General features: G+C 41.5%; 1 long non-coding RNA gene and 1 other non-coding gene across 7 annotated transcripts in view; both read left to right on the forward strand.

Moving 5' to 3' along the window:
- The window catches only part of LOC139751866 (uncharacterized), a 288,051-nt gene that overhangs the window by 123,090 nt on the left and 142,461 nt on the right, over positions 1 to 22,500 (forward strand). The gene's annotated exons all lie outside the window — the stretch shown is intronic.
- Positions 8,654 to 8,735, forward strand: TRNAS-GCU (transfer RNA serine (anticodon GCU)). The gene has a single exon. It is a non-coding gene; the product is annotated as a tRNA-Ser (tRNA).

A 22,500-nucleotide genomic window follows, 5' to 3' on the forward strand; every position in this document is an offset into this window, starting at 1 on the left:
TTTGAAATGGTTTGGGCACATGGAGAGAATGAGTGAGGAAAGATTGACCAAGAGGATATATGTGTCGGAGGTGGAGGGAACGAGGAGAAGAGGGAGACCAAATTGGAGGTGGAAAGATGGAGTGAAAAAGATTTTGTGTGATCGGGGCCTGAACATGCAGGAGGGTGAAAGGAGGGCAAGGAATAGAGTGAATTGGAGTGATGTGGTATACAGGGGTTGACGTGCTGTCAGTGGAGTGAATCAAGGCATGTGAAGCGTCTGGGGTAAACCATGGAAAGCTGTGTAGGTATGTATATTTGCGTGTGTGGACGTGTGTATGTACATGTGTATGGGGGGGGGGGGTTGGGCCATTTCTTTCGTCTGTTTCCTTGCGCTACCTCGCAAACGCGGGAGACAGCGACAAAGTATAAAAAAAAAAAAAAAAAAAAAAAAAAAAAAAATATATATATATATATATATATATATATATATATATATATATATGTAGTTGTGTTATGATTGGCATGGAACCTAACCATTTAGGAAGATGGGGTGTGTGTGTGTCAGAAAGACTTCGTTTTCTCGTTTTTTGTTTTTTGATTTTTTTGTCTCCCATTTTCTTCTTTATTTGCGGTGAGTACCATAGCCTCAGCCCCGGGCGGGCGACGCCTCGTAGTTTACTCTCTCTCTCTCTCTCTCTCTCTCTCTCTCTCTCTCTCTCTCACCCCTTTCTAAAACACGGGTGCATCTGTTAAGACTGAGGGCGGGCGGGGGTGTGGGGGGGAGAAAGAGTTGGGAGGTGAGTTAGTTAGAAGGGTGGGTGGGTAGGATGGGGGTGTGGGGGCAGTAATTACCATCAACACTGCAATTGCGTAGCCACATTTAGAAATAATTCTGTTTGAATTGGGCGAATTACAGCCATCTGGTTATCGTATGCGGACGGGTTTTAGGAGGCGAGGAGCTAATAAACATTTAATTAGCAGTGATCTTGGGTAATTAGACCGTAGTAATTCACAGTTAAAGAACTAACGGCCATGCAGGAGAATAAACTCGTTAGCGCAAAGAAACAAATTATCAAGATGATTATCTCGCCCTAGTCATGGCCGACTTATTATTATTATTATTATTATTATTATTATTATTATTATTTTCATTTTCATGTGTATTCGCCATTTCCCGCGTTAGCGAGGTAGCGTTAAGAACATTGGACTGAGCCTTATAGGGAATGTCTTCACTTGGCCCCCTTCTTTGTTCCTTCTTTTGGAAAATTGAAAACGAGAGGGGAGGATTTCCAGCCACCCGCTCCCTCCCCTTTTAGTCGCCTTCTACGACACGCAGGGAATACGTGGGAAGTATTCTTTCTCCCCTATCTTCAGGGATATTTTTTTTTTTATTATTATTATTATTATTATTATATTATTATTATTATATTATTATTATTATTATATTATTATTATTATTATTATTATATTATTATTATTATTATTATTATTATTATTATTATTATTATATTATTATTATTATTATTATTATATTATTATTATTATTATTATATTATTATTATTATTATTATTATTATTATTATTATTATTATTATTATATTATTATTATTATATTATTATTATTATTATTATTATTATTATATTATTATTATTATATTATTATTATTATTATTATTATTATTATTATTATTATTATTATTATTATTATTATTATTATATTATTATTATTATTATTATTATTATTATATTATTATTATTATTATTATTATTATTATATTATTATTATTATATTATTATTATTATATTATTATTATTATTTTCATTTTCATGTGTATTCGCCATTTCCCGCGTTAGCGAGGTAGCGTTAAGAACATTGGACTGAGCCTTATAGGAATGTCTTTCATTGGCCCCCTTCTTTGTTCCTTCTTTTGGAAAATTGAAAACGAGAGGGGAGGATTTCCAGCCACCCGCTCCCTCCCCTTTTAGTCGCCTTCTACGACACGCAGGGAATACGTGGAAGTATTCTTTCACCCCTATCTTCAGGGATATTTTTTATTATTATTATTATTATATTATTATTATTATATTATTATTATTATATTATTATTATTATTATTATTATTATTATTATTATTATTATATTATTATTATTATATTATTATTATTATTATATTATTATTATTATATTATTATTATTATTATTATATTATTATTATTATTATATTATTATTATTATTATTATTATTATTATTTTCATTTTCATGTGTATTCGCCATTTCCCGCGTTAGCGAGGTAGCGTTAAGAACATTGGACTGAGCCTTATAGGAATGTCTTTCATTGGCCCCCTTCTTTGTTCCTTCTTTTGGAAAATTGAAAACGAGAGGGGAGGATTTCCAGCCACCCGCTCCCTCCCCTTTTAGTCGCCTTCTACGACACGCAGGGAATACGTGGGAATATTCTTTTCACCCCTATCTTCAGGGATATTTTTTATTATTATTATTATATTATTATTATTATTATTATTATATTATTATTATTATATTATTATTATTATATTATTATTATTATATTATTATTATTATTATTATATTATTATTATTATATTATTATTATTATATTATTATTATTATATTATTATTATTATATTATTATTATTATTATTATTATTATTATTATTATTATATTATTATTATTATTATATTATTATTATTATTATTATTATTATATTATTATTATTATTATTATATTATTATTATTATTATTATTATTATATTATTATTATTATTATTATTATTATTTTCATTTTCATGTGTATTCGCCATTTCCCGCGTTAGCGAGGTAGCGTTAAGAACATTGGACTGAGCCTTATAGGAATGTCTTTCATTGGCCCCCTTCTTTGTTCCTTCTTTTGGAAAATTGAAAACGAGAGGGGAGGATTTCCAGCCACCCGCTCCCTCCCCTTTTAGTCGCCTTCTACGACACGCAGGGAATACGTGGGAATATTCTTTTCACCCCTATCTTCAGGGATATTTTTTATTATTATTATTATTATTATATTATTATTATTATTATTATATTATTATTATTATATTATTATTATTATTATTATATTATTATTATTATTATATTATTATTATTATATTATTATTATTATTATTATATTATTATTATTATTATTATTATTATTATTATATTATTATTATTATTTTCATTTTCATGTGTATTCGCCATTTCCCGCGTTAGCGAGGTAGCGTTAAGAACATTGGACTGAGCCTTATAGGGAATGTCTTCACTTGGCCCCCTTCTTTGTTCCTTCTTTTGGAAAATTGAAAACGAGAGGGGAGGATTTCCAGCCACCCGCTCCCTCCCCTTTTAGTCCGCCTTCTACGACACGCAGGGAATACGTGGAAGTATTCTTTCACCCCTATCTTCAGGGATATTTTTTATTATTATTATTATATTATTATTATTATTATTATTATTATTATATTATTATTATTATTATTATTATTATTATTATTATTATATTATTATTATTATTATTATTATATTATTATTATTATTATTATTATTATTATATTATTATTATTATTATTATATTATTATTATTATTATTATTATTATTATATTATTATTATTATTATTATTATTATTATTATTATTATTATATTATTATTATTATTATTATTATATTATTATTATTATTATTATTATTATTATTTTCATTTTCATGTGTATTCGCCATTTCCCGCGTTAGCGAGGTAGCGTTAAGAACATTGGACTGAGCCTTAATATTCTCCACTGTCATTATTGTAACATCACACATACACACACGCACGTACATACACGTACACACACACACACACACACACACACACCCCACAAAACACACAAACTAACTAACTGGGTGTTAATATGCTCTTTGCCTCTCACTCCCCCCTCACCCCCCCCCCTCCTACTGTACCATCATGAAAAATAGATCAAAAGTCTTTCTCCTCCTCCTCCCTCCCCTCCCCACCCCTCACCCTTGAATCTCCCCTCTCCCCACCCACTGGTACTACTACTTACACTTCCCCTCACCTCCCCTCCCCTTCCTCCTCCTCCTCTTCTCCCCTTGCTTCACCTCCCTAAAAGGACCAACCACCCCACTCCCCCTAAAGACGCAGTGGCTTTCGACTTTAGGTGTTTTTTTATATTTTAGGGAAAGGGACTAATATTTAGGTATGAAGACATCTCTTTAAATTTAAAGAGTTGCTGGGAGCCCCAAAAAAATTTAAGGTGATTTAAGTATTACACTTAGAGTTTTGCTGTGTTCGGAAATCTTCGGTGAATTTTAGGATTTTAAGGATTTTTCTTTGTATTTAGTTTTTTTTAGGATTTTAAGGATTTTTCGTAGTATTTAGCTTTTTTGTGTGATTTTAAGTAATTACGCATTTTAGTCCGATTTTGTATTGATTAGGAATTTAAGGATATTTCATTTAGAATATACAATATTTTTGTGTGCTTCGGTATTTAGGTTTTTTTAAGGTGAATTTTAGTGAAATACGAATTTAAGGACTTGGTAGGATTAAAGGTATGGGAGGATGCTGTCTATATAAATAGGGTGTGGCAATCCTAAAGGAATCTTTTAGGGTAGGATTCTTGGTAGGATACGCGGGTTAAGGATGTTAAGGGGAACTGGTAAAGACGTGGACAGGTTAAGGGATGAAAAAGGGAGGTGGGGGGGGGGAAAGTTGTGGGGCGGAGGGGAGGGGAGGATAATGATAATTAGAAGAGACGAAACTGAAGTCATGAATGAGGCTAAAGGCAGAATTATGGAAAGAAGGAAAACGAGATATGTGAAGGAATAAGACGAATATCGCAACATGTTTTTCTTTTTATGGGGCTTTGTCACGTGCACCGCCCTCAGAGAGAGAGAGAGAGAGAGAGAGAGAGAGAGAGAGAGAGAGAGAGAGAGAGCATTAAGGTTTAAGGGCAAACATAAGGCTATCAAATCCAAGGTGTCACAACAAAGGGTATTGCCGTCGTGCTCAAGGGGTCGTATCGTCTCGCTCAAGGATCGTACCGTCGTGCTCAAGTGTCGTACCGTCGTGCTCAAGGGGTCGTACCGTCGTGCTCAAGGGTCGTACCGTCGTGCTCAAGGATCGTACCGTCGTGCTCAAGGGGTCGTACCGTCGTGCTCATGGGTCGCACCGTCGTGCTCAAGGATCGTACCGTCGTGCTCAAGGGTCGTACCGTCGTGCACAAGGGTCGTACCGTCGTGTTCAAGGGTCGTACCATCGTGTTCAAGGGGTCGCACCGTCGTGCTCAAGGGTCGTACCGTCGTGGTTAAGGAGTTAAGCAGGGACTGTTCGCTAAGTAGGATCCACTGCCAATTCTAATATTAGGGATAGGACCTTATACCAACAGTTGAGGTGTGTGTGTGTGTGTGCGTGTGTGGAATCTGTGTCATCAAAACCTGGATGTACCTGGTCATTGATTAAGAGTTTCTTTTTCATTTGTGTGTGTGTGTGATAACAGGGTGAAGTATGCTGTAACTCTCTCTCTCTCTCTCTCTCTCTCTCTCTCTCTCTCTCTCTCTCTCTCTCTCTCTCTCTCTCTCTCTCTCTCTCTCTCTCTCTTACACACACACACACACACACACACACACACACACACACACGTAAAGACATATGATACATACACATCTATGTATGTGTGTGTGTGTGTGTGTGATATTTACAGACCACACGCCTAGCCCACCTCTCTCTCTCTCTCTCTCTCTCTCTCTCTCTCTCTCTCTCTCTCTCTCTCAAGAGCCCCTCTCTCTTCCTCCCTTCCCATTCATTCCCCCTCATCTCCCCAACACCGTGGGTGACGCTCCCTCTCTATTTTTTTCCCCCAATTAGAAAAAAAAAAGAAGAAAAGAAGAAAAGATATAACCAGTGGCGCTTTTCAGAGGGGGGGGGGGTGTCCAGGGTGTTGGGGAGGAGGGAGGTTACCCCCCCCTCCCCTTCCTCCTCCTCTCCCTCTCCTCTCCCTCCCTCTCCCTTACTGTGGAAGGTACTCAAGTTCACACCTTCCCGAACTTCAAAGTCGCCTTTCAGGTTCTTTGAATGTGCTGTCGACGCCTCACACTTTACTTGGGAGAGGGGAGTAGGGGGGTGGGAGGGAGTGGGGAGAGAGAGAGAGAGAGAGAGAGGCTGGGAGTCACTCTCCCAGATGGAGAGGGGCTTGAGGGTTCAAAGGGGAGAGGTCTTGCTGGAGGGGCCCGACACCATCGTGTTAAGATAGATTAGTAATGAACGTGTAGGTGGCTGGCTAGGGGGGAGGGGAGGTGAGAGAGAGAGAGAGAGAGAGAGAGAGAGAGAGAGAGAGAGAGAGAGAGAGAGATGGGCTAGGCGTGTGGTCTGTAAATATTACACACACACACACACACACACACACATACATAGATGTGTATGTATCATATGTCTTTCCGTGTGTGTGTGTGTGTGTGTGTGTGTGTGTGTGTGTGTAAGAGAGAGAGAGAGAGAGAGGTGGGGAGCTTAGGGAGAGAGAGGGGGGGGGGAAGGAGAGTGAGAGTGTGTCAAAGAGAGAGGGATGGGAAGAGAGAGGGGGCAGTGTGGAGCTAAGGGAGAGTGTCAGGGAGAAGATGATAAGGGAGGATTACCTTGGCTGTGACTGGTGTAGGTAAAAGGGTGGAGACGTGTGGACTCAGGTCAAGGGAGAGTAAGGTGTAAGGCATGGTTGGTAAGAGCGATGTAAATACACAGACCACACAGACCCCAAGCGAGATGGTATGGTGTTACAATAGAGAGGGTTAAGTTTAAGGTAAGATAAGAGTTAAGGGTGAGGTTTAAGGGAGGGTGTCAATAGGTAAGAGGTAGGGAGGCGAGATTGAGAACGTGTTTATCAAGGCAAACGACCGTTTAAGAAAGAAAGAGCTCGTGTAGATACCGTGAGGTGGGGTTGGGTGTCGAAAGAAAACGGAAGGTGTGAGCTAAATAGGTAGGGAGGGAGGGAGGGTTGGGTAGGGGGGGTGGGGTTAGAGAGGGGGGGGAGATTATTAACGATAGGAAAGAATATGCATGAATGGAGATTTAAACAGAACAGGGGGTGATCATGGCGTCAGAGAGAGAGAGACAGAGACAGACAGACAAGATATAAGATTTAATTTTGTCTTTAGACTGGACACATGCGTGGTGTTGTCCACGTAAGGGTGGTACAGAATACATAGCAGTTGTCCACAACGAGGTTATCTGCTGGAAGATAGTAGTGATAACAAGAGATACGTTATCTCTATAGAGATAGTATAGTACAGCAGAAGGCTCCTCCCCACCCACCACTATAGATGGAGACAGGACAGTACAGCAGAAGGCTCCTCCTTCCCACCACCCACCACTATAGATGGAGACAGGACAGTACAGCAGAAGGCTCCTCCCCACCCACCACTATAGATGGAGACAGTACAGGACAGCAGAAGGCTCCTCCCCACCCACCACTATAGATGGAGACAGTACAGTACAGCAGAAGGCTCCTCCTCCACCACCCACCACTATAGATGGAGACAGGACAGTACAGCAGAAGGCTCCTCCTCCACCACCCACCACAATAGATGGAGACAGGACAGTACAGCAGAAGGCTCCTCCCCACCCACCACTATAGATGGAGACAGTACAGGACAGCAGAAGGCTCCTCCTCCACCACCCACCACTATAGATGGAGACAGGACAGTACAGCAGAAGGCTCCTCCTCCACCACCCACCACTATAGATGGAGACAGGACAGTACAGCAGAAGGCTCCTCCCCACCCACCACAATAGATGGAGACAGGACAGTACAGCAGAAGGCTCCTCCCCACCCACCCACCATACTGATTTGGAAAGTATATTTGGAAAACAGTTTAATCTCTTTAGCTCAAAACAGGCCACTGCGTGGAGGAGGTGAGGTTCAAACCTGAAATGAAAAAAAGAGAAACGGAATTATTTAAGATAAATTGATTTATATGCGTAAATGATAATTGATGTTAGTAAAGTATTTGTCAGATCTTATTCAAAAATAATAATGATCTTTACTTTGACAATATGTGGTGGTAATTTACCACAGTGTTCCGTTCTGCCTCACATGGGTTCTGATCTTGGCCGCGACTGTTGGTCCACAGTCAACCCAGCTGTTCATCCTTCCCTCGGGGCTAATTTGAGGAAATGGGTAGTTAGGCAACGGTGTCCAAATCTTTATGCACCTTAGATTGTTTCGATGCGGACATTCAGTCGCTCATGTCGTCTCTTCGTACAACAAACATACAAACATTAATATGACATTGGTATATTACATTACATTGGCATTACATTAATATTACATTATATTATATTATGAAATCTTTCAGACCATACCATGGGAATCATGAGGAATTTTGTGAATATTTTAGGACATAGTGTTTTATTAAGGATTGACAGGGCCGTAAAAAAAAACCCTGATGATTTACCTCTGTAAATGAGAATGGCTATTAGGTGGGTTATTTACAGAAAATTGTAAAAAAGATAGAAAGTTACAGGTTATATATACACTAGGGGGTGGGAGGAGGAGGCGAGTTCTAAACTAGCCGTATGTATAATCAAGTTAAGGTTATACGTGTGTTCATACATATTCGTCTATGTATAGACGTCTATGTATTTATCAGTACAGTGTGTGACGAGGTGGCCGAGTGGTTAAGGCGTTGGACTGCTAATCCAATACGGTCTCCGTGCGTGGGTTCGAATCCCATCCTCGTCGAATGTTCAATTTTTGTAAAAGATGGTTCAGAAAAAAAGAAAACAAAAGCGGGACCTCACGAATTAAGAAAAAGAAAATCTTCCCCATTACAGTATAAATTGGTAATTATAAATAGCATATTACACAGATTTGTACACGTCATTTGATTAGCTAATGCTTTAGAGTTGTAAATGTTATCACTTGAATTATATATATATATATATATATATATATATATATATATATATATATATATATATATATATATATATATATATATATATACATATATATATATATATATATATATATATATATATATATATATATATATATATATATATATATATATATATATACGCCTTGAATGAATTATTATCTTTAAGGATAATGAACAATAGAAGTTAAATCATAGAATATGGCAAAAAGATATATGTTTAAGCTTTATATTCAAAGGTCACTGTTAATGAAACATATTGTTATAGTAGTAGTGGTAGTAGTAGTAGCAATAACTGGTAGTAGTAGTAGTAGTAACAGTAGTAGTAGTAGCAATAGTAGTAGTAGTAGTAGTAGCAATAGTAGTAGTAGTAGTAGTAGTATAATTACCTTTCATTTATTTTTATCTGAAGGAAATAATTAGTTGTGCTATGAAAAACGTGTCACATGTGTTGGTGTTGATACGGTCCATTTTTTGCCATACTTTTAATGCGCTTGCCGCCCATCCGTGCAGTGTTGGTGCGATAAAGTGACTTACCACATATATGTTACGTTCCATTAGTTAAAAATGTTGATAGACTTAAAATGCATAATTAGACGTGATTTAGGCTACTCAAGGAGATTTCATCATTAGCTTACGCATATAATTCGAGACATATGTTATACTGTGTTGATTATCATGGTAATGGATTCACTCTATTGTGCACGGGAATATGACCTTTGAGCACGATGGTACAGTCCTTGGGGGATTACAGTGCGATCCTTAGTTACGATGGCTTGGTCCATGACCTGTGTCTTAACGCTCAGGTCAAAGGTCACGCTTTGAAATGTCTTAAGGTCGTGCGAAAGGGATTTGAAGATAGAAAACGAGATGAGAGTCGTAAAGGGGGGTTCGTGATCAAACACAAAACTAAAAGAACTTTTGACAAATAAACAAAAGCTGATAAATTAGATAAACGTAAATAACGATATATATATATATATATATATATATATATATATATATATATATATATATATATATATATATATATATATGTGTGTGTGTGTGTGTGTGTGTGTGTAATCTTATACATTAATAACAAGATGATTATCAAGGAAGAAAAATTGACGCTATTATGATAATGATAATAATAATAATAATAATAATAATGATAATAATAATAATAATAATAATAATGATAATGATAAAAATAATAATAATAATAGGACAGCTTGCGAGTGTATGTGTATGCAAATGAGACCATTGTTCATTTGTTCTGGTAAGATTACAGGAGAAGCAATTAAGTGTAATAATGATAATTATGATAATGATAATTTTCATGATGGACGCTAGGTACAAGAAAGCAGTAAATAGCAAGTATAGTTTTAAAAATGTGGATTATACCATTACTAAACACAGCACAGAATTATGATCATCAAAATAGTTATATATGATGTCTGTGTTAAGTTCTAACACGACCAAAGTGTTAGGAAGTGGAATATTTAAGTCTTAACACACTGATCATTATGATGAAAGACATAATAAGGAAAGTTAAGTGAGAGACAGACTTGTTAATGAAAATAGACTTTAACACCCGCTCCGTTTTCTACGCGTGTTTAGCTGTAGCTCCAAATCCACAGTGCATTTTTTTTTTTTTAGTTTAAAGGTTCGATTTCTTTTTTATCATTTTACTTTTTCTTTACCTTAGGATTATTGAGAAAGCATTATTGAGATACTGAACTTCTTTCATGTAGTGTGTGTGTGTGTGTGTGTATATATATATATATATATATATATATATATATATATATATATATATATATATATATTATATTTATTTATTTATTTATTTATAGTAAATATTTTTCCTTTTCGTTAATACACACATCAAAGGGCGAGTTTTCTCTAGTATGGACCTCGCCTCCGTTTTTTATGCCCCTCGGCGGCTCCAATGTAAAGGGGTGACTTAATCAAATTTTGCTGGAAAAAGTGGGTGTGTGTGGATCTCTCTCTCTCTCTCTCTCTCTCTCTCTCTCTCTCTCTCTCTCTCTCTCTCTCTCTCTCTCTCTCTCTAAACCACCCCTCATTATCGGCGACTAACCTGCTCATCCAGCACTTCACGTTTTCTACAGGTAATATTCCGGCTGGAAAATGCTGTGTTGTGGCGGGATGAAGGCGCCAAGAACGTGTGAGTCGATAAAGTTAATTGGATTATGATCATGATAATTGACCTTGAATTTAAATCGAAACGTTTGGTTTGTGACTTTTTTTTCTATGTAGTATATTTGTTTTATTTTTTTTCGTTCGTTCGTTTCATTAATGTGATTATTAATAATTTGTACAGTGTTACAGGCATTGTGAATTATTAGGCAGTGTTAATATAAACCGCCATTGCGTGATGTGGTGACATTTGAGAAAGCCCTGGATGAATAAATAAATAAATAAATAAATATATATATATATATATATATATATATATATATATATATATATATATATATATATATATATATATATATATATATTCCTATGAGTCCACGGGGAAAATGAAACACGAAAATTTCCCAAGTGCACTTTCGTGTAATAATCACATCATCAGGTTAGACACAAGAGAGAAATATAACAGTCAGTTGATATACATCGAAGAGACGAAGCTAGGACGCCATTTGGTAAACATGTGATTGTCCACATATAGAAAATGTGGCGTACCAGTCAGGCTGTGGTGTTTACATAGACATAGATATTGAGGTGGTCGGCAAGCACCCCACAAAAGCTTGGTCGACCAGTGACCCATCCCACCAGCTTAAGCACAGCTCCAAGCTTCGTGGGTAGAATATCTACGAAATCTACCCCAGGTATATATATTACCTTAAAGGAGAACTTAGTAGAGTACACATTAATTTGTTGATTTTTTTTTTCTTATCGAAACACACACACACACACTCTCTCTCTCTCTCTCTCTCTCTCTCTCTCTCTCTCTCTCTCTCTCTCTCTCTCTCTCTCTCTCTCTCTATCTATCTATCTATCTATCTATCTATATATATATATATATATATATATATATATATATATATATATATATATATATATATATCTTTATCTGTCTATCTATCTATCACACACAATCTCTCTCTCTCTCTCTCTCTCTCTCTCTCTCTCTCTCTCTCTCTCTCTCTCTCTCTCTCTCTCTCTCTCTCTCACCCACAAGTAGTGTTAAGGCCAGACAGCCTCGCTCGGACCTTGGGTCCGTGTGTGGTCTGTGTATCTATGTAACTCTCTCTCTTTCTCTCTTCTCTCTCTCTCTCTCTCTCTCTCTCTCTCTCTCTCTCTCTCTCTCTCTCTCTCCCGAGCTTTGATCCCAGAACTTTTCATCTTAGGTACCATCAAACGCTGTACGCTGTGTGTGGGGGGGAGGGAGGTGGTGAGGGTGTGGGCTGGGTGGTTGGGTAGCGTGGTGTTTATATTTTAAACCTTCGCATGTTTTATATATATGTTTCATCTTAAAATAAACCCCTTGATATCATCGGATACCAAGTTGGTTTTTCCCTTCCGCGCTGTTCTTTGATGTGTTCCAAGGCTGGAGAATCCACATGTTTTGTACAAGGTAACCAAACCATAATTGGTGCTCTCGGACGAAATAGATAGCCTCTCTCTCTCTCTCTCTCTCTCTCTCTCTCTCTCTCTCTCTCTCTCTCTCTCTCTCTCTCTCTCTCTCTCTCTCTCTCTCTCACTCACTTTTTCATTCGGATGGGTAGACGAGATGAAGAAGAGATGGGACAGTTGGACGGAGGAAAAGGGAAAGTTCGTAATGGAAGAGAAAGATGGAAGGGTTTGTATACGTACCTGTGTGTGTGTGTGTGTGTGTGGTCAGGCTATCGTACGTATAAAGGTTTTATTGTCGTGTTCAAAGGCCGTCGAGCTCAAGGGTCGTACCGTCGTGCTCAAGGGTCGTAACATCTTGCTTAAGGGTTGTACCGTCGTGTTCAAAGGTTGTATCATCGTGCTCACGGGTCGAACCGTCGTGATCAAGGGTCGTACTGTCGTGTTCAAGGGTGGTAACATCGTGCTCAAGGGTCGTACCGTCGTGATCAAGGGTCGTACCGTCGTAATCAAGGATCGTACCGTCGTGCTCAAGGGTCGCACCGTCGTGCTCAAGGGTTGTACCGTCGTGTTCAGAGGTCGTACAGTCGTGCTCAAGCGTCGGACCGTCGTGCTCAAGGGTCGTACCGTCGTGCTCAAGGGTCGTACCGTCGTGCTCAAGGGTCGAACCGTCGTGCTCAAGGGTCGTACCGTCGTCCTCAAGGGTCGGACCGTCGTGCTCAAGGGTCGTACCGTCGTGCTCAAGGGTCGTACCGTCGTGCTCAAGGGTCGTACCGTCGTGCTCAAGGGTCGTACCGTCGTGCTCAAGGGTCGTACCGTCGTGCTCAAGGGTCGTACCGTCGTGCTCAAGGGTCGTACCGTCGTGCTCAAGGGTCGTACCGTCGTGCTCAAGGGTCGTACCGTCGTGCTCAAGGGTCGTACCGTCGTGCTCAAGGGTCGTACCGTCGTGCTCAAGGGTCGTACCGTCGTGCTCAAGGGTCGTACCGTCGTGCTCAAGGGTCGTACCGTCGTGCTCAAGGGTCGTACCGTCGTGCTCAAGGGTCGTACCGTCGTGCTCAAGGGTCGTACCGTCGTGCTCAAGGGTCGTACCGTCGTGCTCAAGGGTCGTACCGTCGTGCTCAAGGGTCGTACCGTCGTGCTCAAGGGTCGTACCGTCGTGCTCAAGGGTCGTACCGTCGTGCTCAAGGGTCGTACCGTCGTGCTCAAGGGTCGTACCGTCGTGCTCAAGGGTCGTACCGTCGTGCTCAAGGGTCGTACCGTCGTGCTCAAGGGTCGTACCGTCGTGCTCAAGGGTCGTACCGTCGTGCTCAAGGGTCGTACCGTCGTGCTCAAGGGTCGTACCGTCGTGCTCAAGGGTCGTACCGTCGTGCTCAAGGGTCGTACCGTCGTGCTCAAGGGTCGTACCGTCGTGCTCAAGGGTCGTACCGTCGTGCTCAAGGGTCGTACCGTCGTGCTCAAGGGTCGTACCGTCGTGCTCAAGGGTCGTACCGTCGTGCTCAAGGGTCGTACCGTCGTGCTCAAGGGTCGTACCGTCGTGCTCAAGGGTCGTACCGTCGTGCTCAAGGGTCGTACCGTCGTGCTCAAGGGTCGTACCGTCGTGCTCAAGGGTCGTACCGTCGTGCTCAAGGGTCGTACCGTCGTGCTCAAGGGTCGTACCGTCGTGCTCAAGGGTCGTACCGTCGTGCTCAAGGGTCGTACCGTCGTGCTCAAGGGTCGTACCGTCGTGCTCAAGGGTCGTACCGTCGTGCTCAAGGGTCGTACCGTCGTGCTCAAGGGTCGTACCGTCGTGCTCAAGGGTCGTACCGTCGTGCTCAAGGGTCGTACCGTCGTGCTCAAGGGTCGTACCGTCGTGCTCAAGGGTCGTACCGTCGTGCTCAAGGGTCGTACCGTCGTGCTCAAGGGTCGTACCGTCGTGCTCAAGGGTCGTACCGTCGTGCTCAAGGGTCGTACCGTCGTGCTCAAGGGTCGTACCGTCGTGCTCAAGGGTCGTACCGTCGTGCTCAAGGGTCGTACCGTCGTGCTCAAGGGTCGTACCGTCGTGCTCAAGGGTCGTACCGTCGTGCTCAAGGGTCGTACCGTCGTGCTCAAGGGTCGTACCGTCGTGCTCAAGGGTCGTACCGTCGTGCTCAAGGGTCGTACCGTCGTGCTCAAGGGTCGTACCGTCGTGCTCAAGGGTCGTACCGTCGTGCTCAAGGGTCGTACCGTCGTGCTCAAGGGTCGTACCGTCGTGCTCAAGGGTCGTACCGTCGTGCTCAAGGGTCGTACCGTCGTGCTCAAGGGTCGTACCGTCGTGCTCAAGGGTCGTACCGTCGTGCTCAAGGGTCGTACCGTCGTGCTCAAGGGTCGTACCGTCGTGCTCAAGGGTCGTACCGTCGTGCTCAAGGGTCGTACCGTCGTGCTCAAGGGTCGTACCGTCGTGCTCAAGGGTCGTACCGTCGTGCTCAAGGGTCGTACCGTCGTGCTCAAGGGTCGTACCGTCGTGCTCAAGGGTCGTACCGTCGTGCTCAAGGGTCGTACCGTCGTGCTCAAGGGTCGTACCGTCGTGCTCAAGGGTCGTACCGTCGTGCTCAAGGGTCGTACCGTCGTGCTCAAGGGTCGTACCGTCGTGCTCAAGGGTCGTACCGTCGTGCTCAAGGGTCGTACCGTCGTGCTCAAGGGTCGTACCGTCGTGCTCAAGGGTCGTACCGTCGTGCTCAAGGGTCGTACCGTCGTGCTCAAGGGTCGTACCGTCGTGCTCAAGGGTCGTACCGTCGTGCTCAAGGGTCGTACCCTTTCCCCCACCCTTCCTTCGCCACGACGGTACGACCCCTTGAGCACGACGGTACGACCCTTGAGCACGACCTACGATACGACCCTTGACCATTACGGTACAACCCTAGACACGACGGAACGACCCTTTGGAGCACGACGGATACGAACCCCTTGAGCACTGACGGTAACGATACGACCCTTGAGCAAGACGGTACGATACGACCCTTGAGCATGACGCGTACGTTACGGACCTGAGCATGACGGGTTCGACCTTGAGCACGACGGTACGACCCTGGAGCACGACGGTACGACCCTGGAGCACGACGGTACGATACGACCCTTGACCATTACGGTACAACCCTTGAACACGACGGATACGACCCTGGAGCACGACGGTGCGACCCTTGACCCGTAATTAAAGGTCACCAACGCTATATTTGATATATTCTTAGAAAGAACTGCCAAGCGTTTTCACCATACTTTCATACGACCGGCTACACCAAACATATAGTATTTCTAAGCAACTTGCACTTAAGTTATCTTACAAATAACAATATAAAAATCGAGATATTTAAATTCCCTTTCATCCTCAAGGGCGTTTTTTTTTTTTTTTTTTTTTTTTTTTTTTTTTTTTTTTTACAAAAGTCTCCATTTGCAATACAAAGCTCTCTTGTTTCTTATTAGTCAAAGCAAAAGAGTACTATTTGTTGTCGTTATTGCCCCGCGCTAATGTCATGGAATTCGTGACACACACACATGTACTCTCTCTCTCTCTCTCTCTCTCTCTCTCTCTCTCTCTCTCTCTCTCTCTCTCTCTCTCTCTCTCTCACCCCCTCCCTCCCTCCCTCACCTCCTCCCTTCCCCCTCCTCCTCCACCCCACAACCAAAGCAAACGGAACGTATTCTGTTTGAGTCGCCGAAAGATTCGTGTCGTGTTGGGTGGGTGATCATCATCATCAAAGTCGGATATGTGGCATTTTTTATTTCTATTGTTTGGCTAAATATGTTCCGCTTCCTGTAAGTCGTCGGGATCCGTTTACTGCTTTGGTGCTTGCGCGTGCTTGTGTGTGTGTGGGTGGGGGGGGGGGGGGTCTGTGTGTGTGCGTGTGTGCGTGCGTGCTTGTGTATGTGTGTATGTGTGTGTAGGGGTGTGTCTGTGTGTGTGTGTGTGTGTGGGTGTGTGTCTGTGTGTGTGTGTGTGTGTGTGTGTGTGTGTGTTTGTGTGGGTGTGTGTCTGTATGTGTGTATGTGTGTGTGGGTGGGTGGATGTGTGTGTCTGTGTATGTGGGTGTGTGTGTGTGTGTGTGTGTGTGTGGGTGTGTGTGTGTGTGTGTGTGGATGGGATTTACCCATTTCTTCCTATTTGTACTGTAATATCTGTACAGCGTGCCATAGCGTTGGTTTAATAACTACGTGCTTGTAGTTGCCTATTTCAGTTCGTAGAAGGTGTGTTCAAGCTTGTAAGCAAGTGTTTATATGTCATTTAATGACAACATCGTCATCATTACAGCTCATTAAGCGTCTCGTTAATTATATAAGTTATCACATCACTTTTTTTTCAGGTGTTCACTATAACAAGATGTTCCGGTGTTCCAAATGTTCATTGTGATCAGCAGTTCCACTGTTCTTAATGTTCACTGTGTGTTTAGATGTTCCGACATTCCAACTGTTCAGTGTTTACAACAATTCCACCATTCCAAATGTTCCTTGTTATTTTTATAAGTAATTTTTTTTTCGTAACTCCCATATAATTTTTTTTTTTAATTTTCAATTTTTTTTTAGTTTATGACTTTATTATACAGTTTCCTCCAGTTGTATAATTCCTAATCGAAGTATTGTATTTGACTGTACTAGTGTAGCCACTACAATACTCCGCTGTACATGTTGTATTACCACTCCGTCACCCACCTTTCCTATGTAGTGGATGATTCTACATCCTTAAAGTCTCTTGCCACAACCTGCTTCCTCAGTTCTTCCACTCCTACGTATTTAAATCTGTTTTCGCAGTGGTGTGATCGTACTGTTGCGTCAAATCGCAATTCAGTTCTAGTATACGTCTTCGAAAAGTAATTAAATTTTTTTTATCGATATACTTAAAAGGAGTTTAATTTTGTATTAAGATTTGTTTTCTGTGGCTTCTGATGTATGAGGATATAGGTAGAAATAGACATCTGATTTGTAAACCATTTTTATATGAGGGTTTTTATCTCTACATTCTAGTAATATATGCAGGTCTTCTGTGTTTCTGCTCTATACTAAATATAATTGATCTATTTTCTTGTATACTTATCTCTTCCTCCCGTGTATATTTTCTTACATACTCATCTCATCCTCCCGTGTATATTTTCTTATATACTCATCTCTTCCTCCCGTGTATATTTTTGCATGTCTGATCGCTCACTTTGGCACACCACCTCGGTCGTTAATGATCTTGTCTACAGGCTTTTCAAAGCCTCTAAGGTCCTTGACTGATGCTTGTGTTGGATACCACTTTTTTACTCTCCCACACAACACGGGGGAAAAACACACACACACACCCAGGAAAAAGTGCTTATAAGTGTTTACGTTTCTCACTCTATTCATACGGCTTTCAGATCTTCGTAAGTGCTTTTATATATATATATATATATATATATATATATATATATATATATATATATATATATATATATATATATATATATATATGTGTGTGTGTGTGTGTGTGTATGTATATATTGGAAAGGATCACAATTTTGCGCGTGATCAAGTATATTCCTATGAGTCCACGGTGAGAATGAAACACGATAAGTTCCCAGGTGCACTTTCGTGTAATAATCACATCATCAGGGGAGATAGAAGAGAGAAATATAACAAGTCAGTTGATATGCAACGAAGAGACGTAACTAGGACGCCATTTGGTAAACATGCGATTGTTCTTTCCTACAATAAACGTTTAAGAAAGCTCAAGAAAACATGTTATGACGTAGGCATTAATGTAACATTTAAATATAGCATCTCAGTGAAGCCTATGTTAGCAAAGAACAAGTCTGTAGGTGATATACACATGTGTAATACCATGTAAGGATTGTAATGTTTTTGGCATAGGGTTTTCAGAGCACTTAACAAAGTCCTTTACATCAGCTATGGTATCCTATCTTAGGATAGCAGGACTTGACATATAAGAGTCCTAGATACGCTCGAACGTAGGATATCTTCCTGTATGTAATCCTGCATCTCTTCCTAAGGATACATGGTGGAAGTAGTTGAATTAGGACCTTGGGATACGGTAGGATAGAGTCTCGAAATATATGTAGGATACCGTCATTTACACGCGTGTCCTCCGTAGGATTGGATCCTTCCTGGGCTGGTGAGTCCATGTTTCCGTCACCTAAGTGAAAGGAGTTTGAGAAATAGGGCGAGAGTATCTATAGATATATGTTGTAGGTGCTCATGGTAGGTTTAACGTTTTGGTATATATATATATATCTATTCTTTGGCATCCTTGAACACGACGGTACGATCCTTGAACACGACGGTACGATCCTTGAACTCGACGGTACGACCCTTGAGCACGACGACGGTACGACCCCTGAGCACGACGGTGTGATCCTTGAACACGACGGGACGATCCTTGAGCACGACGGTGCGATCCTTGAGCACTACTGTACGATCCTTAAGCACGACGGTACGATCGTTGAGCACGACGGTACGACCCTTGAACACGACGGTACGACCCTTGAACACGACGGCACGATCTTTGAACACGACAGTGCGACCCGTCTAACACGACAGTATACCACTTTTCAGTATTATCACGTCTCGACCCCTGACCTGACCCCCTCCTGATGATACAGGCAGAGAGAACAACCATCGCCCTCATTTTCTCTATAACCCCATAACCACCCCCACCCCCCCACACCCCACCCCCTTCGAATTCATGACCACGACGACGACGTCAAACCACCCCACACACACATGGCCTCCAGGGGGAGGAAGGAGGGAGGGGAGGGGGGCCATGGGGCTTGGCATGGCTTGCATGGCCCCGCGAGCTTCGTATTCAGAAAAGAAAGAGAGAGAGAGAGAGAGAGAGAGAGAGAGAGAGAGAGAGAGAGAGAGAGAGAGAGAGAGAGAGAGAGAGACGCCTGTGTGTGTTGATTCGAAGACTAAATCCCCTTATCCCGTCCTGCAAAGAGTGGACAGACCCGTTACCCATTAAGGCGAAGATTAACAATGCACAAAGCCAGTTCACTTCAGGCGCCGGGGATTGTCCATGTGTGTGTCTGTGTCTGTGTGTGTGTGTCTGTGTGTGTGTCTGTGTATGTGTGTGTGTGGGTGTGTGTATGTATTTAGGCTTTTAGAGAAGTGTGGCTGGAAGGCAAGGGGATTAAACAGCTTGTTGGATCCGACAGCCACAGAGAGATGGACACGCGGGTTGTGCAGTGATAGCAATGGCCACCCCTGTGTGTGTGTGTGTGTATGTGTGTGTCTGTGTGGTTCTGTGTCTGTGTGTCGGTGTGTGTGTCTGCCTGTGTGTGTGTGTGTGTGTGAGTGTGTGTCTGTGTGGTTCTGTGTCTGTGTGTTCTCAAAAAGAAATATTAGAACAAGTCACTGGGGATGTTGGTATGATGTGGTAGTGTTGACATACACGCCATTTTCACCTGCATATTATAACTGCTTGTTTGGTCCTAATTGAACGAGACCTGTTGACCTCCACTCCCGGGAGAATGGTAGGTCGTGATAGGTAATCATGGTTGTTAACACATGACGTGAACACTTAATTAGATGTTGTGAGGAGAGGACAATTAGATGTTGTGGGGAGAGGACAATTAGATGTTGTGAGGAGAGGACAGTTAGATGTTGTGAGGAGAGGACAGTTAGATGTTGTGGGGAGAGGACAGTTAGATGTTGTGGGGAGAAGACAGTTAGATGTTGTGGGGAGAGGACATTATTTAAAAAGCTTCTCAGATGATAATGCTTGTTACTGGCCGTTTACGAAGGTAAAACCTTTTGTTCTATTTTTGGGCCTTTTTTTTTTCTTTTAGCATTTTTTCACCTTTCTATCATTATGTTTATAATTTATATATATTTCGTTACCCCTGTAGTGACTAACACACACACACACACACACACGCTCGCTTCTCGCGCGCGCGCGCTGGCGATTCTTCAGCCAATAACTGGCGCGGTTCTGTGTGAGCTCTCAGCCAATCAGTGACGCTCAAGTAACGCAAACTATCAACCAGTCACTGGCTTGCTTTCAGTATGGACTCGCAACCAGCCAATTAGCGCTGCCTCTACATACGCCCATGCACTTTATGTACACAAAAGAAAAAAAAAAACGCTTTTTCTGTTATAGGTTTCAAGTAAATGAATTATATTCCTTAGTGATAACGTAGATGGGTTGATATAAACTGTGTATTGGAATGAAGCGATGTCGTGTTACGTTGTAATGGATGATGTTGTGGATGAGGAGAGAGAGAGAGAGAGAGAGAGAGAGAGAGAGTTAGAGAGAGAGTTAGAGAGAGACTGAGAGAGAGAGAGAGAGAGAGAGAGAGAGAGGGTGTTACCGGACTTCGCCTACAAGTGGATGGAAAGGAGTCCTGTCTCGTCGTGGAACTTCTTCGCACGAAATGAATTCATCACTTTCCCTGCTCCTGCTTGGAGCGCAACTTGCTTCAGACGCCCCATAAAATCACCCTTGAGTTGCATGATGATAGTATATATATATATAAATGATGAGACATGTATATACATTATGTATATGTATACTCATGTAATGTATGTATATGCATAGAGATACAGTATTATTTATTAATACACTTAATTTAATTGATACACTTAATTCATCCCTCCCACATCACAGCCTCTTTCACCCCAATATAACTGCCTAAAGAAAATACTGATAGATGATGAATGTATATACGTATGTATATATGTGTGTATATTGAACTACGAGAAAAATATATTTGCTCGCATCCCATTTTTCTCCGAAACATATCAAAGAAAAACATCAAAGAAACTACAGAGTATAGATCATTAACAAGGAAGAGAGAGAGAGAGAGAGAGAGAGAGAGAGAGGAAAAAAAGAGCCTGGAGGGGGGAGGGGGTATACGAGTGAGGGGGAGGGAGGGAGGGAGGGGGTAGTTGAAGGGGTTGGTTGGGAGGGGGGGGTTTGGAGGTGGTGTGCGAGGAGTGGACTGCCCGGCGTGGGTAAGTGGCTCTTAAACCTTGTTCAAAGGAGATCAAAGTGACCTGAAATAGAAGGGGGGGGGGGGCAGGGGGCGGGGGGGGAGAGAGAAAGAGAGGAGAAGGGGGGTGTTGGGGGGGAAGAGAAGGTTGGGGGGGTGTTGGGATGGTAATGGGGGGAGAGAGAGGGGGGGGAGGGGGGAATAAGGTTGTTCTTGGGGTGGGGGTTTGGGGATGGTAATGGGGGAGAGAGAAAGAGAGAAAGGGGGGAAGAAGGCTGTTTTTGGGGGTGTGGGGTTGGGGATGGTAATGGAAGAGAGAGAGAGAGAGATTACCAGTTTTTTATCATAAAGTATTCCTCTCTCTCTCTCTCTCTCTCTCTCTCTCTCTCTCTCTCTCTCTCTCTCTCTCTCTCTCTCTCTCTCTCATGTTACAGACTTGTTATCATGTCTGAATAAACTTCAATGCCATCCCTTATCGTAGATATCTATTGTCATTGCTTTCTTTTAAGGCTATCTTTACATGGTCATGTTATCACATTGTGTCTATCTTTTTATCTTCAGGTGTATCTTTATAGGGTTGGTTCTTCAGTTATGTATCTTATTTATATCTCTTAACTTGATAAGCAATCTTCACCTAGCTTAAGTAACTACTATCTTCACTTCTTCACTTGAGTCTTTGCTTAAGTAACTACTATCTTCACTTCTTCACTTGAGTCTTTGCTTAAGTAACTACTATCTTCACTTGTGTCTTTGCTTAAGTAACTACTATCTTCACTGGTGTCTTTATCTATTTTCCCTTACTTTAACTTATTTTTCTCTTCATCCAACTTAGTCCAGCTTAAGTGCACGAACTTCAGTATATCTTTTCACTTTGCTTAAGTAACTTTCATCTTTAGCTTCACCCAGCTTAAGTAATTTCTACCTTTATCTACCGTTATCAGGCTTAAGTAACATCTACTTCCATCTACCTCCACCCAACTACGGCAACTCCTAGTCTTCATATGTATGTATGTATATATATATATATATATATATATATATATATATATATATATATATATATATATAT

The sequence above is a fragment of the Panulirus ornatus genome, chromosome 12, assembly GCF_036320965.1.
Source record: "Panulirus ornatus isolate Po-2019 chromosome 12, ASM3632096v1, whole genome shotgun sequence".
Lineage (NCBI taxonomy): Eukaryota > Metazoa > Arthropoda > Malacostraca > Decapoda > Palinuridae > Panulirus > Panulirus ornatus.